The 12,745-nt window shown below is 44.6% G+C and overlaps 2 protein-coding genes across 2 annotated transcripts in view; one reads left to right on the forward strand and one right to left on the reverse strand.

Moving 5' to 3' along the window:
- Positions 1–12,745, forward strand: part of SDC2 (syndecan 2) — a 106,350-nt gene that overhangs the window by 64,465 nt on the left and 29,140 nt on the right. The window lies entirely within an intron of this gene.
- The window catches only part of TP53INP1 (tumor protein p53 inducible nuclear protein 1), a 914,054-nt gene continuing 903,587 nt past the window's right edge, over positions 2,279–12,745 (reverse strand). The window contains exon 4 of the mRNA XM_049773928.1: positions 2,279–2,290. The gene's annotated coding sequence lies outside the window, so the exon portion shown is untranslated. The remainder of the gene's footprint in view (positions 2,291–12,745) is intronic.

The following is a 12,745-nucleotide window of genomic DNA, read 5'->3' on the forward strand; positions in this document are numbered from 1 at the left end:
GGATGACAGAAATTGAACCAGATTGGCTGTGTGCAAGACATACTCCCTACCCACTCACTGCACTATCTATCCAGATTCTCTTTTATTTTATTTGTTTGTTTATGTTTGGGAAGGGTCACATCTGGCAGTGTTCAGGGCTTACACCTGGCTCTCACTTAAGAATCACTCCTGGCAGTGCTCAGGGTACCATAGGGGATGCTGGGGATTGAACTCCAGATTGACTGCCTTTTAGGCAAGCGGCCTCCTCACTGTGCTAGCTCTCTGGCCCCTGGATTTTGTTCTGGCACTACATGGGTCTCCAAACATTGCTGGTGCAGCCTCAGGGCCCCTGAGCATGGTGGGTTCAGCCCTGGATGCCCCTAGCACACAAGGGGATGGTCTTGGTGATTGAAAAAGCCTCTCATCCTTCTGCCGTCGCTCAGAACCGTTAGTCCAGTTGACTCAAAATACTGGTGGGGCTGCCTGAGTCCTGCATCGCGAAATCCTTTTCCCCGTCAAATGAAAATCCTGATGATTCCTCTGTATATCTGGGCAGCGATGTACCAGACGGTTGGTTCTGAGTTTCTGTCAAGTCTGAACTCTGTTTTTACACTATTTTGGTAAACTTCCCATAGATGCTGTCTTCCTGCCTGTTTTATTTGTTTTGGGGCCTCACCTGGTGGTGCTCAGAGGTTACTCCTGGCTCTCTGCTCAGCAGTTACTCTTGGTGGTGTTTGTGGGACCTTTTGGGATTTTGGGGATTGCTTCTGGTCTACTGTGTTCAAGGCAAATGCCCTTCCCACTGTGCTATCACTCCTGCTCCCATAGATGCCCCTTCCCACCTGTTTGTTTGTTTTGCTTTTGTTTTTGGGCCACACTGGGTGATGCTCAAGGGTTACTCCTGGCTTTGTACTCAGAAATTGCTCCTGACGGTGATGGGGGGGGGGTGTCCTCTTACATGACTGAAACCACCACAATCATGTTTGTAATCAAGGTGTTTAAATAAAATATTATTAAAAAAAAAAAGAAATCACTCCTGGCTTGGGGGACCATATTGGATGCTGGGGATCAAACCAGGTTCGTCCTGGATCAGCCACATGCAAGGCAAATGCCCTACTGCTGTGCTATCGCACTGGCCCCATCCTTCCCACCTTTTTAAGTTTTAATTTCTAACGTACAGTGCAGAATCCAATTTTCTGCTGTTGGGAAAATCCTTGTGATTTTGTTTCTGCTGTTCTATCCTTTGGGCTTTGCTTGGTTAATTTCTCAGGGAATGTGACTCCCCCTTCCTCCCAAGACAGAAGACCTTATGAAGAAGTTCCTCTGGGCTGTCTTCCTTTGCCAAGGGGTAATGTTTCTTCAGTTCATTCTGCTCATCGGAGTCTTGTGGTAGTGAATGAGCAAGAATTGTAGGTATTTCAGGAATTTCTGAGGAGGAGCTATTGGTAATCAGAGGGATGAAAAGAAATCAATTTCAGGCATCGGGTTGTAGGGGCTTCAAGCTTCCAGCTTTAAAAATGATCACAGGAAGTCTTGTCAGTGTTCTCTGGGTTGCCAGATGCTTTTTATTTTTATTATTTAACATCTAGGGAGATATTGCTAGAAGGCAGCAAGTCAGTTTCATTTGGTAAATATTTGAAAGAGAGAGGTTTTTGTAGGACAGCTTTTTAAAATAGATTTAAGCTTTCAAAACTAGGGTTTCTGTTGGCCCTGACTTCAGAAAATATTTATCACGGGCATTTGGCTTCGATGGCTTTTATTCACTTTGTCTCTTTCCACAAAGGTTGGACACAAGGATGTACTTTTGGGAGGGGGGTTGGGACCATACCCGGCAGCACTTAGGGGGTATGCCTGGCTCTGCATTCAGGAATTATTCCTGCCAGGCTTGGGGGACTATATGAGATTCTGGAGATCGAACCTAGGTCAGCTGCATGCAAGGCCAACAAACACCCTACCTACTGTGCTATCGCTCTTGCTCTCATAGAGGTGCTTCGATCCCATGTTCCCCTTGCTCACTGTCCTTTCAGGCTTCCCCTTCCAACTACAAGAACTGTTAGCACTTCACCTTCACATATGTGTAATTTGACACAAAGGTTTGCCACCTGCCTGCTTGGTCTCCGAGCTCTGTTCCTCCTAAGGGATTCATTCACACTGTACACTTCTGGGCAGTAAAAAATTTAAGCTCCATGATTTACAAATGTCATTTACAAATAAGAGTTACAGGCATACAGTGTTTCAAGACCAATTCCAATACCAGTTTGTTTCCCTGCCCCCGTGTTCCAAGGTTCCCTCCCGTCTCCCTACCCCCAGCCTGCAATTTTTAGTTTCATTAGCTTAATTAATTTGATCTGTGTTTACAGTAGTGTGGTTCTGTAGTTTAGATATAGGCACTGCCTCTCCTCAACAGAAACCATGCCCAAGGCCCTTGCCTCCTTTACCTGCCACCTGCCAAACCTTACTTGCTTCTTCATTTCTCCTCTTCCTTCTCATTTCTGTAGTCTAGGGTTGAGTTCACCTTGAGTCCCTTGCATTTACTTGTCCTTTTAGTCTGTGGACCACAGATAAAGGACATCATCTGGTGTTTGCCCTTCTTTGGACTCACTTCATTTAACATGAGTTCCTTTGGTTCCATCCAAGTTGCAACAAACCACACGATTTCCTCATTCTTGGTAGCTGTATATTTTTCCATTGTGCTCATACACCACGCATTCACTAGCCCCGTATCTGTCTCCAGACACCCTCATGGATTCCATGTTTTAGCTATTGTGCTGAGGACAGTGATGCACCGGGTGTTTCTAAAGGAGATTGTGTGGCGATCCTTTGTTGCAATAGATCCGGGGACCATGCAGGCTGAGATGTCTCTTAAGTAGCCTGCCCCCACGAAGGGAGTTCAGCTCACCCCAGAATGTTAGCAAGGCCTAAGTTTCTGTGTGAGCCTTCTAACTTCTAAAGGGAAGCCAATCCAGAGAGGAGGAGGACTCACTTATTCTGATTTTGACTGTGGGGAGGGTGCATATTTGCCAGCTCAACTGTTCTAAGGAAAAAGGTGGTTTGATGTGGGACCCGGTTTATATGTTCCAGCATCAAAACAACATAGCTCACATCTGGACACCGATTTACTAGCATAACCCACACATCCTCAGTTGGTCCCTTGGGTCCTCTGATTGTGCCTATGTTGTAGTTACTACTCTAAGAGGAACGTTCATTCAGCCAGAACTCCAGGCCCACTCACTGCATCTTGGAACTGGAAGTACATTCACGGGACTGCATGGGATTCAGTCCCTCTCCATGGATTCATAATTCTGACTGTCCTCTGCCTTTGCCCCCCCCAACTCATATGGGGGGGATCTATTGCCTATTCTCATTACACTGCCTAATCTGCAAATCTTCATGACTCTTTCAAGGGGCCTTCTACCCTGAACATTTGTCATGATGACTTGGCTTAGGCTTCAGCTACTTGGAGATCGGCCATATACCCCTGAACCTTGGGTCCCATAATCAGAACTGGCACCAGCTTCTGCACCACACCAGTCAATAACCAGGGCTGGCTTTTGTGCTGTCCTGGCACAAACTTGCACCAGGATGGACCTTTAGGCATCCTATAGCATCTGATGGCAAAATGAAACTAGGCTAGGCTTTGTGATACTGTGAAAAACCCAAGATATCTAATTACAGAAGCTGGACCACAACAAACTGCTATGAGGAAAACTTTTCCTGAGATGGAACCTAGAAGAAAGACCCTGAGATTTGACAAATTTAGACTGCCTGAAGCCTATAGTTGGTTCTATGGCCAGATGTTTCATGGGTAAGGACACCCTGATCTTAGACTAAAATTATCTTTTTAAATTATTTTCCCAACTTTACTGTACCTATGCAAAAATACAGCCACCTTTTCAGCCTCTAGACAAGGGTTCCTGTCTTTCTCAGAGAACTTTGGAACACTTTATTCTGGTTTATCTCATATTTCTGCATTTTTATGAAAATACTAATGGGGAGTCCAAGCCAGGAGCGATTTCTGAGCACATAGCCAGGAGTAACCCCTGAATGTCCCTGGGTGTGGCCCCAAAACCAAATAAACACTTAGGGAGAGTTGTTGGAGTAACTGGAGTAATTTTTTACCCCAATCAGGATGATGGCTTCTTTGCATGTGTTTGTCCCACCTGGACTAGAAGAACCTCTGGATTGTCCTATTCCTATATGTTCTCCACCCTGGGGGTGGTTCTACTCTTCCCAATAAAGACCACAGGTCAGAAAGATTTCCCCTGCTTGCTCCACAGCTTGCCTGTCTGCCGGTTTGTTCTGTGTGCATCTTGCTTGTGGTGGAAGTTCTAGAACCTGTGTAATCTCCCTAACTTGGTGGGGGTTATTTTATGTGTCAGTATTGCTTCCAGACTTGTGTCCCCCAATTCCACTGGGTTTGGAGTGTGAGAATTCTCTTCACACCCCTACCTCCAAATGTTCAAAATTGCTCACATGGCCGGGGAGCTGCACATTTCTGCAGTTCCTTGTGCTTGGCAAGCTCCCATATGGACCACATTCTAGGAGGATGGAAACTTGGAAGCTAGATTTGCCCCATCTGTTATAAAAGAGGAGAGAAGGTCAGCTTGGAAATTACCCTTAGAGAGACAGGCCTCTGTTGGGTTACTGATCCGACCCTAATCCATAATCATACTCCACCGTAGGGTGTGTCCTGGTGATAGTATATTGGATTATTCCTTACTTGGTATTATTCTCTTACCCTAGGGTGGGAACTGATTCTTGTCAATAAAAGCAGGGGTCTAAGGAAGGGGCTCATTCTTGAGTCTCTTTCACTGAGCTGTGCTCTTCCTTAAGAGTAGAAAGCTTGGGTGGTTTGAATTCCTTGCTTGAGCACTGGATTTCCTGAACTCATTCTCGTACCTCTTTACTGTGTGGATTATTTCCTGTGGATCTCTACAATTGGAACTGTTCCCCATGTCCTTATCAGACAGGGGAATGGGAACTGCCTTTCCTGTCTGGAGCTTGGAGGGAATCAAACCTCAACCAATCTCTTAGAGAATGTGACTCTTCAGGCCTCTTCATAGATTGTAGGAGAGAGAGAGACAGGAAGCTGCATGGTGAGGAGAACATAGACAGGAGGGATGTGGGTAAATTTCCCTCTACCAAGTAGGTTGGGAGCTCAGACACTTTTAGGAAGTGCCTTATTAGGGGATGCGTGGATGGGAGATGGCAAGTGGGATGTGCAAGCAAAGACTTACAGGGATTTCATTCATGTATTTAATTGTCACAGAGCAGATGGGGAAGGCCAACAAGAAGACCTTGTGGCAAGATCAGCCCTAATATATGGTGCAACTGATTGTGTGGGTGGGTGTTGACAGCTTACTTATGAGAGGTAGAGGCATCAGAAAACAGGAAGTTTGGAAAAAATAACACTCATATTCCCAACCATGCTGCCGTACACAAAAGCAATCTCACATATCTGGATAAATGATGATGGGTGTGTCGAGAAAAGAATTGAGAAAGAGATGGGTAGATAGAGGGATGGATGATGGGTGGAGGAAGAGATGGGTGTAGAGAGGGATGCAGAGAGGAATGATGGGTGGAGGATGAGATAGAAGAGTATATAGAAGTATGAATGGTGGGTGATGGAAGAGATGGGTGGATGAGTGAGGAAGAGATGAATGGATGAGTAATATATTGAAGGATGGATGGTCGATGAAGGAAGAGATGGGCGAATAAAAGAATGCATAGAGTGAAGGATGATGGATGGAGGAAGAGATGGAAGAGTGATGTGTAGAGGGATAGATGGTGTATGGAGGAAGAGATGAATGGATGAGTGATGCATAGAAGGATAGGTCTATGAGTGCATAGAGGAGAGGATGGTAAATGGGAGATATGTAGAAGGATAGATATGGAAAGATGGTGGAATTCATAAAGGGATGGCTGATGGATTGATAGAGAAAGAGATGGATGAATATAGGGATGTAAGAGGGATAGATGATGAATGGGTAGAGGAAGAAATAGATTATGTCTTGTCTTTGTCTTTGTCTTGTCTCCTTTCTTAGGGCCGTGGGAAGGCACCCTGACTCTGTTAGCTTCTATTAGCATTAACTGGGATGGGATAGCATGTGACAAGATTCGAACAAATAGAGATCCTTTGTTTTATTCAGTTCTCCTCTTAGTCATTTAACCAGTAGTTTACTGGGTATGTATAACAGGGCTTTGCATGATATAAATTGACTGTCTTCTTAATATCTTGTTCCTCCATTTTATCATTTTTCCATGTTTACAGGAAAGTGAGGGTGATTCAAGTGGCTGCAGAAAGCACTCAGAGAATCTATGTTGGTATTTGTTTAGGGGAACTGCATGAACATTTAAATAAAAATGCATGCCATGAGTAGAATTTAATAAAGTTGGCTAGACTTAAATCTTCTCCCTTCTGTGTATAATAAATATTTTACGGTTTTGGAGGTTTTCAGCAAATGAGGCCACTTCTCAATTACTCCTGACAAAGCGTACTCTTCAGATTTAATAGTATTTTCTGCACCAGTCTCCCGCCTTTATTCATCCTCAACCTCCCTTTATTGCACCCTGAACATTGTCGCATCCATTCAAGTCTGCAGATTTAAAAGTCTTTGCCAGCTGCAGAGAAAGTTTGAGATAGTGTAAATTTTCTCTAGTTGATTTGCAACATGAGTGATTTAAAAAAAAAGTTAAAACTTGATAAAACTAACCCTTGCCACTTCTCCTAGAGCTGGATGGTTCAAGTACAGTTGGTTTGGAGGGAATTCTTGAAATATTACACATAAAATACATTTAAATGTGGAAGTCAACCTTGACCCAGAATAGGCTTGGTTTTGGATTATTCCACAAGGCTCTTTTAGGTTGTTCACCATTATGTCTCCTCCCTTGGGCTGATCAGTTGATAAATTTAACTATATATAAACCAGCTTGACTAAGAAATCGTATTATGTGAAAAAGAAACAAAACATAAAAGCCCTCCCCCCCATAACTCACATTTCTTTGGCTACTCCAGAGCCCTTACCCCTGCCAAGTACACAGTCTGTGTACTTGTCATTCATTTTAGGATTGTACCATTGAAATGCTGGGCCATGGATCTGGCCCATGTCTGTTGTGAAGATCTAAGAAGAGGGCTAGTTTTTCCTCCACCATCTTTTCATCCCTTTGATGTTTGCCTCAATTCAAAGAACACAACTTTTTTTCTAGCAAGAAGGTGCTAGAACTGAGTGCGGTTGGTGTTTTTTAAGAAGATGCCCAGTGATGTAGAAACACATGCCCATTAAATGCATCTTGAGGAGAGATGTCAGGGTATCTGACCGTGTCTGCATGCAGCGTACTCTTTAAAGAAAGCCCTGTAAAGGGCACACCAGAGTGGATAGAGCTCTCCAAATTGCATAAGCCCATCTGAGAGAGGGAACCATGCTGTTGTTGGTGGTTGGGGAGATGAAAAGTGTGGAGTGATCAGGGTGTCATGGAAACGCAGTTTACTAGAGCTCAGACAAGCATTTCTGGTGGATAGAGATGAGGGGAGGTACAAATCTCTGGATTCACTCAGGACATCCAGAGCTATAACCAGAGATACTTGGAGGACCATGTAGTGCCAGGAATTGAACCCAGGTTTGACATGTGCTAGGCATGTGCACTAACCATTGCACTATCAATTGACCCCCTACCTTGATTCGTGAGAGAAGAAAGGGGATATATAATTCTGGTTCTAGATTTGGGGAACTAGGAACATTGCCCAAGCAGAAAAGTGATGAGCTGTAGTTTTGTATTAAGCAGCTGGAGGGTAGGAGGATAGGTAATCACCGTCTTTTCTCCTGGAAAGTGTCACGTGTGAACAGCTATTGTTGATGGTATTTTTGAGTGGTATGGATGACAAGTTTCAAGGGAAACTCCCAGGGACTCCCAATTACCACCTGCAATTTCCTTAGTATTCTTAGATTTCAGCCCTTGTTATGGCTCCTCTTCTCTTCCTCTTCCTCCTCCTCTTTTTCCTCCTCCTCTTCTTCCTCTTCCTCTTCCTTATCCTCTACCTCCTCCTCCTTTTTCTCCTCCTCCTCTTCTTCTTCCTCCTCCTCCTCCTTCCTCAGGAGGTCTGGAAACTCCACCTACAATTCTCAGCTACCTGGGTCATCGGTTCATGACAGGAACCCACATATGCAGTGCTACTCAGGCCCTTTGGTGCTGGCATTGCCAGAGGCCATCAGAGCTAAGCTCAGTGATGCTCAAAGGACCAGTTGGTGCGAGAATCAAACCTAGGTGGGTTTTGTCTAACCCACCGTACTATCTCCAGGCCCTAAAACCAGTTTTTTAAGATTTTCATGCTATGTACCCATCCCGTTTAGTTTTGTGGTCTATGAGGAGGTTACAGCCCACAATTGCATCTGGACTCGGTTAACCTCTCATCTAATCCTTGTCTCTAAAGTTCAGTGTAAACTTTGCTTAAAGCTGTTTTTTATTCCTTCATTTTTTTTGTTTAATGTTTCTATGCATTTGGATACAGAAAGACCTAAGTCCAACCTTAACTACCTAGTTTTAGGAGCTTGAGAACGTTCCTTCACTTTTAAAAGTCTGTTTCTGTAATTTAATAGTATGGATCTCAGGAATTCCACTTCCTGGCATTTAACCCAAGACGAAATATTAAATACCACTACGTTCTTTTAGCATGAACATTTGCACCCCTGTGTTCATTGCAGTACTCTTTACAATCACTCAATTCTAGAACCAAATGTCGCAAAAGAGGTGGTCAGGATAAAGAAATGAAGGCTCAGAGGCATAATGGAATGCTCATCAGCTGTAGGCAAAGATAAACCCATGCACTTTGCTGCTCCATGGAGGAACCAAGAGAGTTTCATGCGGAAGGAAGTCAGAGGGAGAGAGACAGGCACAGAATGGTCTCACTCACGTGTGGGATATTAACACAGTATAGAAACAACAAATCCCTGAAGCAACAGAAACTGAGAACTGGGCTTTATAGGAAGCTTATGGCTGTAGGAAAGGAGGGGGATAAGTGGAGATAAGGTGCGATGACAATGGAGTAGTGGTAATGGGACGCAGCAGGTATTCTGGTGGAGGGTGTGGCATTGGACTGTTTTATGCACGAAACTGTGCCATCATCAATATCATAAATCATGGTGCCAAAAATAAGTTGTTGTTGTTTTAAAGCACAAATGCTTTGTGGCCCTTTGTAAAGATGAAGGGCCCTTGGGGTTGAACTGTTTTATATACTATGCACCCTCATTGTTCACGGGAGATGTTTAGCTCAGTTATTAAAGTGTGTCAAATATTCTTCTTTTAAAATACTTGGTGATTTAGGGGCTAAGTGATAGTGCAACAGGAAGAGTATTTGCCTTGCCTGCAGCCAATCTGGGTTTGATCCCTGGCATCCCATATGGTCCCCCAAGCCTGCCAGGAGTCATTTTTCACTGCAGAGTCAGGAATAACCCCTGAGTGCCATCGAGTATGTCCCCAAAATTAAAATACTTGGTGATTTAGGGTGTTTGTCTTGCACATAGCCAATCGGGGTTTGATCCATGGCACCCCAAATGGTCCCCTAAGCACTACCATGAATGAATCCTGAGCAGAGAGACAGGAATAAACCCTGAGCATCCCACTGGACATGGCCCCAAAACAAAATAAAATGAAATCATTGTTGGCAAAAACTCAATTAAAATAGGGGAACAAAAGAAAATTGGGGCCGGTGAAGTGGCACTAGAGGTAAGGTGTCAGCCTTGCAAGCGCTAGCCAAGGAAGTACCGCAGTTTGATCCCCCGGCATCCCATATGGTTCCCCCAAGTCAGGGGCAATTTCTGAGCACTTAGCCAGGAGTAACCCCTTAGCATCAAACGGGTGTGGTCCCCCCCCAAAAAAAATCAAGAAATTTTGGGGCCGGCGTGGTGGCGATAGAGGTAAGGTGTCTGCCTTGCAAGCACTAGCCAAGAAAGGACAGCGGTTCCATCCCCTGGCATCCCATATGGTCCCCCCAAGCCAGGGGTGATTTCTGAGCGCTTAGCCAGGAGTAGCCCCTGAGCATCAAATGGGTGTGGCCCAAAAAAACAAATACAACAACAACAACAACAAAAAAAACAGAAAAAAAAAAAAAAGAAAACGTGTAACGTTGGGTAGGGAAGAACAGATTTGGTTTAATGGCAACACTTAATTATGTCTGTGACCTTCGCCTTGACTTCTCTCTCCACAGGAATACTTTCTCCTGATTTTCCCTGTGGAGTCCCACATGGCACTTCTCAGAGGCTATGTTTAGATCCACGCCCCTTGAGAATTTGATGAACATACACTGGGTTTTTTGTCAGGGGAAAGTAAAATCTGCAGAAGGGTTTCTTAAACACACGCACACACACACACCCCACACACGTTCTTTCTACCAGGCTGTTAAAAAAATGTCGATTTTTTTTTTTTGTCTAAAAACAAAATGAGGGGTCCAAGAGATAGTACAGTAGATAGGGCACTTGCCTTGTTCTTGGATGACCTGGGTTTGATCTCTGGCACCAAAGGTCTCTCAAGCCCCACTAGGAGTGACCCCTTGAGAACAGAGCCAAGATTAAGTCTTGAGCACCTCCAGGTGTGCCCCATTCCCCCCCAAAATATACCCATAAAAATTAAAAAAAAATAGAAATAAAGATTGGTTCTTGAAGTCTTGAGAACAGTCTCTCTCATGGTCAGGAAACAGGCCATTTCCCCTATATTGAAATAGCCCTGATTTTGAATTCAGCTAAGGGGGTACTTGAGATGCCTACCCACTCCCATTGAGTGTCTCAAAGCCTGGTACCCCTGAAAAACAGCAGATGGAAGGAACAACAGGCCACTAGAGGCTGGTTCATCTTAGAAGCAATGCCCAAGAGGGTGCCACATGCTTCAGAACCTCTGTATAAACAAGCCTAGGGTCTCTGAAGGCTTGGCCCAAGAGGGACTTTGCAGATGCCCTGCAGTGCCTGCAGAGAGTGAGGCAGTCTCACTCTCTCCCAGAGCTGTCCCTGCCCCTGACATTATTGATTTAGGGGCACAGGAGAGCGGGCACACAGTCTCCTCTGCACTGGGAGTGCTTCTTGTCCATATCCCAGTACCAGTGTTCTTGGTGGATAACTATGCCCTCCCACAGACACACACAGACCTCACTAAGCACCCAGGTGAGAGGGGTGTGAGGGCTGTGGCCTGGATGAAGTAGGCTTGTGGCCAGGCAGTTCTTCCACTTAAGGTTGGGGTTGCCTCCTATTGATGTCATCCTTATAAGGGATCTGTGTCATTGGTTTTTCCCTGCAAGGCTTTGCAGTATTGGTGACATTATGCTTCCCTGTTCCCTTTCCTTTCAATTTATTATTATTATTATTATTATTATCATCATCATCATCATCATCATCATCATCATCATTTGGGCTAGAGAATTACAGTTGTGTTCACATTTCTGGTATTAATGTATGAAGTTACTACACATCCTACCAACAAAATCCCTGTGAACCTCTCTCATCCCTATCTCACCTCCAGTCCAAAGCCCCTTCTCCCCTACAGTAGTCTCCCATTATTTGAGGACTGCAGTTACAGTTTCAGCACAAGCTGTTTTCTCCTATCGATGCCCCATGTTCTATAAGCCCTCCACCATATTCTTGTGTTACTTCCCTGCAACCAGTTTGTTCCCTGCATCCTCTACCCTCAAAGCTGGCATTGGAGAGTCTATATTTTAGACTCCAGGGTTTAATGTTTCATTATTATTGTCCATACTCTTGATTTGTGTCTCTACGAACCACACATGAGTGAGCTCAGCCTGTATTTATCCTGCCTCTTGCTTGTTTCACTCTCATTCCACCCAAGTTGCTTTGAACTGCATGACTTAATTTTTTCCCTGGTGGCTGCATATGACCCTAATGTACATATATGCGCAACTACTTCATACATATACATATATACACATTATTTTTATTATTTGGTCCCCATCATTTACAAAATTATTCATGAATTGGTTCCAGAGGCGCCGTGTTCCCATCCCTTCACCAGTGTCCGCTGCCCTGGACCAATGTCCCCAGTTGCCCATCTACCCACCAAGCTGCCTTCAGGGAGCAGAGCACAGTGGTGTGGGTATTTGCCTTGTATGCAGCCGACCCACATTCAGTTCTGGCATTTCATAGGTCCCGAAGCACCACCAGGAGTGATTCCTGACCACAGAACCAGGAGTAGCCCCTGAGCACTGCCAAGTGTGGCCCCCAAATCAAAATGAAATAAACTATTAGCACTATATTTTACAGCACTGCTACTGATAGGGCTTCGTGTGCTACATTTCTCCACCTTTCAGCGCTCCTTCCAAGTGACCATTTGAGACCATGACCTCTTTATCATTCATCTGCTATTGGATGTTTGGCTGCATCATGTCCTGGCTGCTCTGCTAAGCACTGCATTGGACGTATGTGTGCACAGACCCGTTGGAATAAATGTTTTTGTGCTTACAATGTAAATGTGCTACTGGGATTCCTTCCGTGCATCCTGCTTTCTCTGTGGGTCTCAAAAGGGGGCTTATGGCCTCATCTGCCCATATTTGTCCAATCTCCCTATTGGTTGAAATTTGTGAAGATCGTTAGATTCACTTCTGTGGCTCCTACAGTGCCCATGCTGGGGATGAGAAAGATTAACCTCTTGGCTCATTTGTCCCAAATCAGCTGGGTTTGTTTGTTTGTTTGTTTGTTTTTTGTTTGTTTTTAGATGGAGGGTGACATATTTGTGTAGGTTTCAGGTACAAAGTTTGCCATCATCATTACCA

This window comes from Suncus etruscus, chromosome 5 (assembly GCF_024139225.1).
Source record: "Suncus etruscus isolate mSunEtr1 chromosome 5, mSunEtr1.pri.cur, whole genome shotgun sequence".
Classification (NCBI taxonomy): domain Eukaryota; kingdom Metazoa; phylum Chordata; class Mammalia; order Eulipotyphla; family Soricidae; genus Suncus; species Suncus etruscus.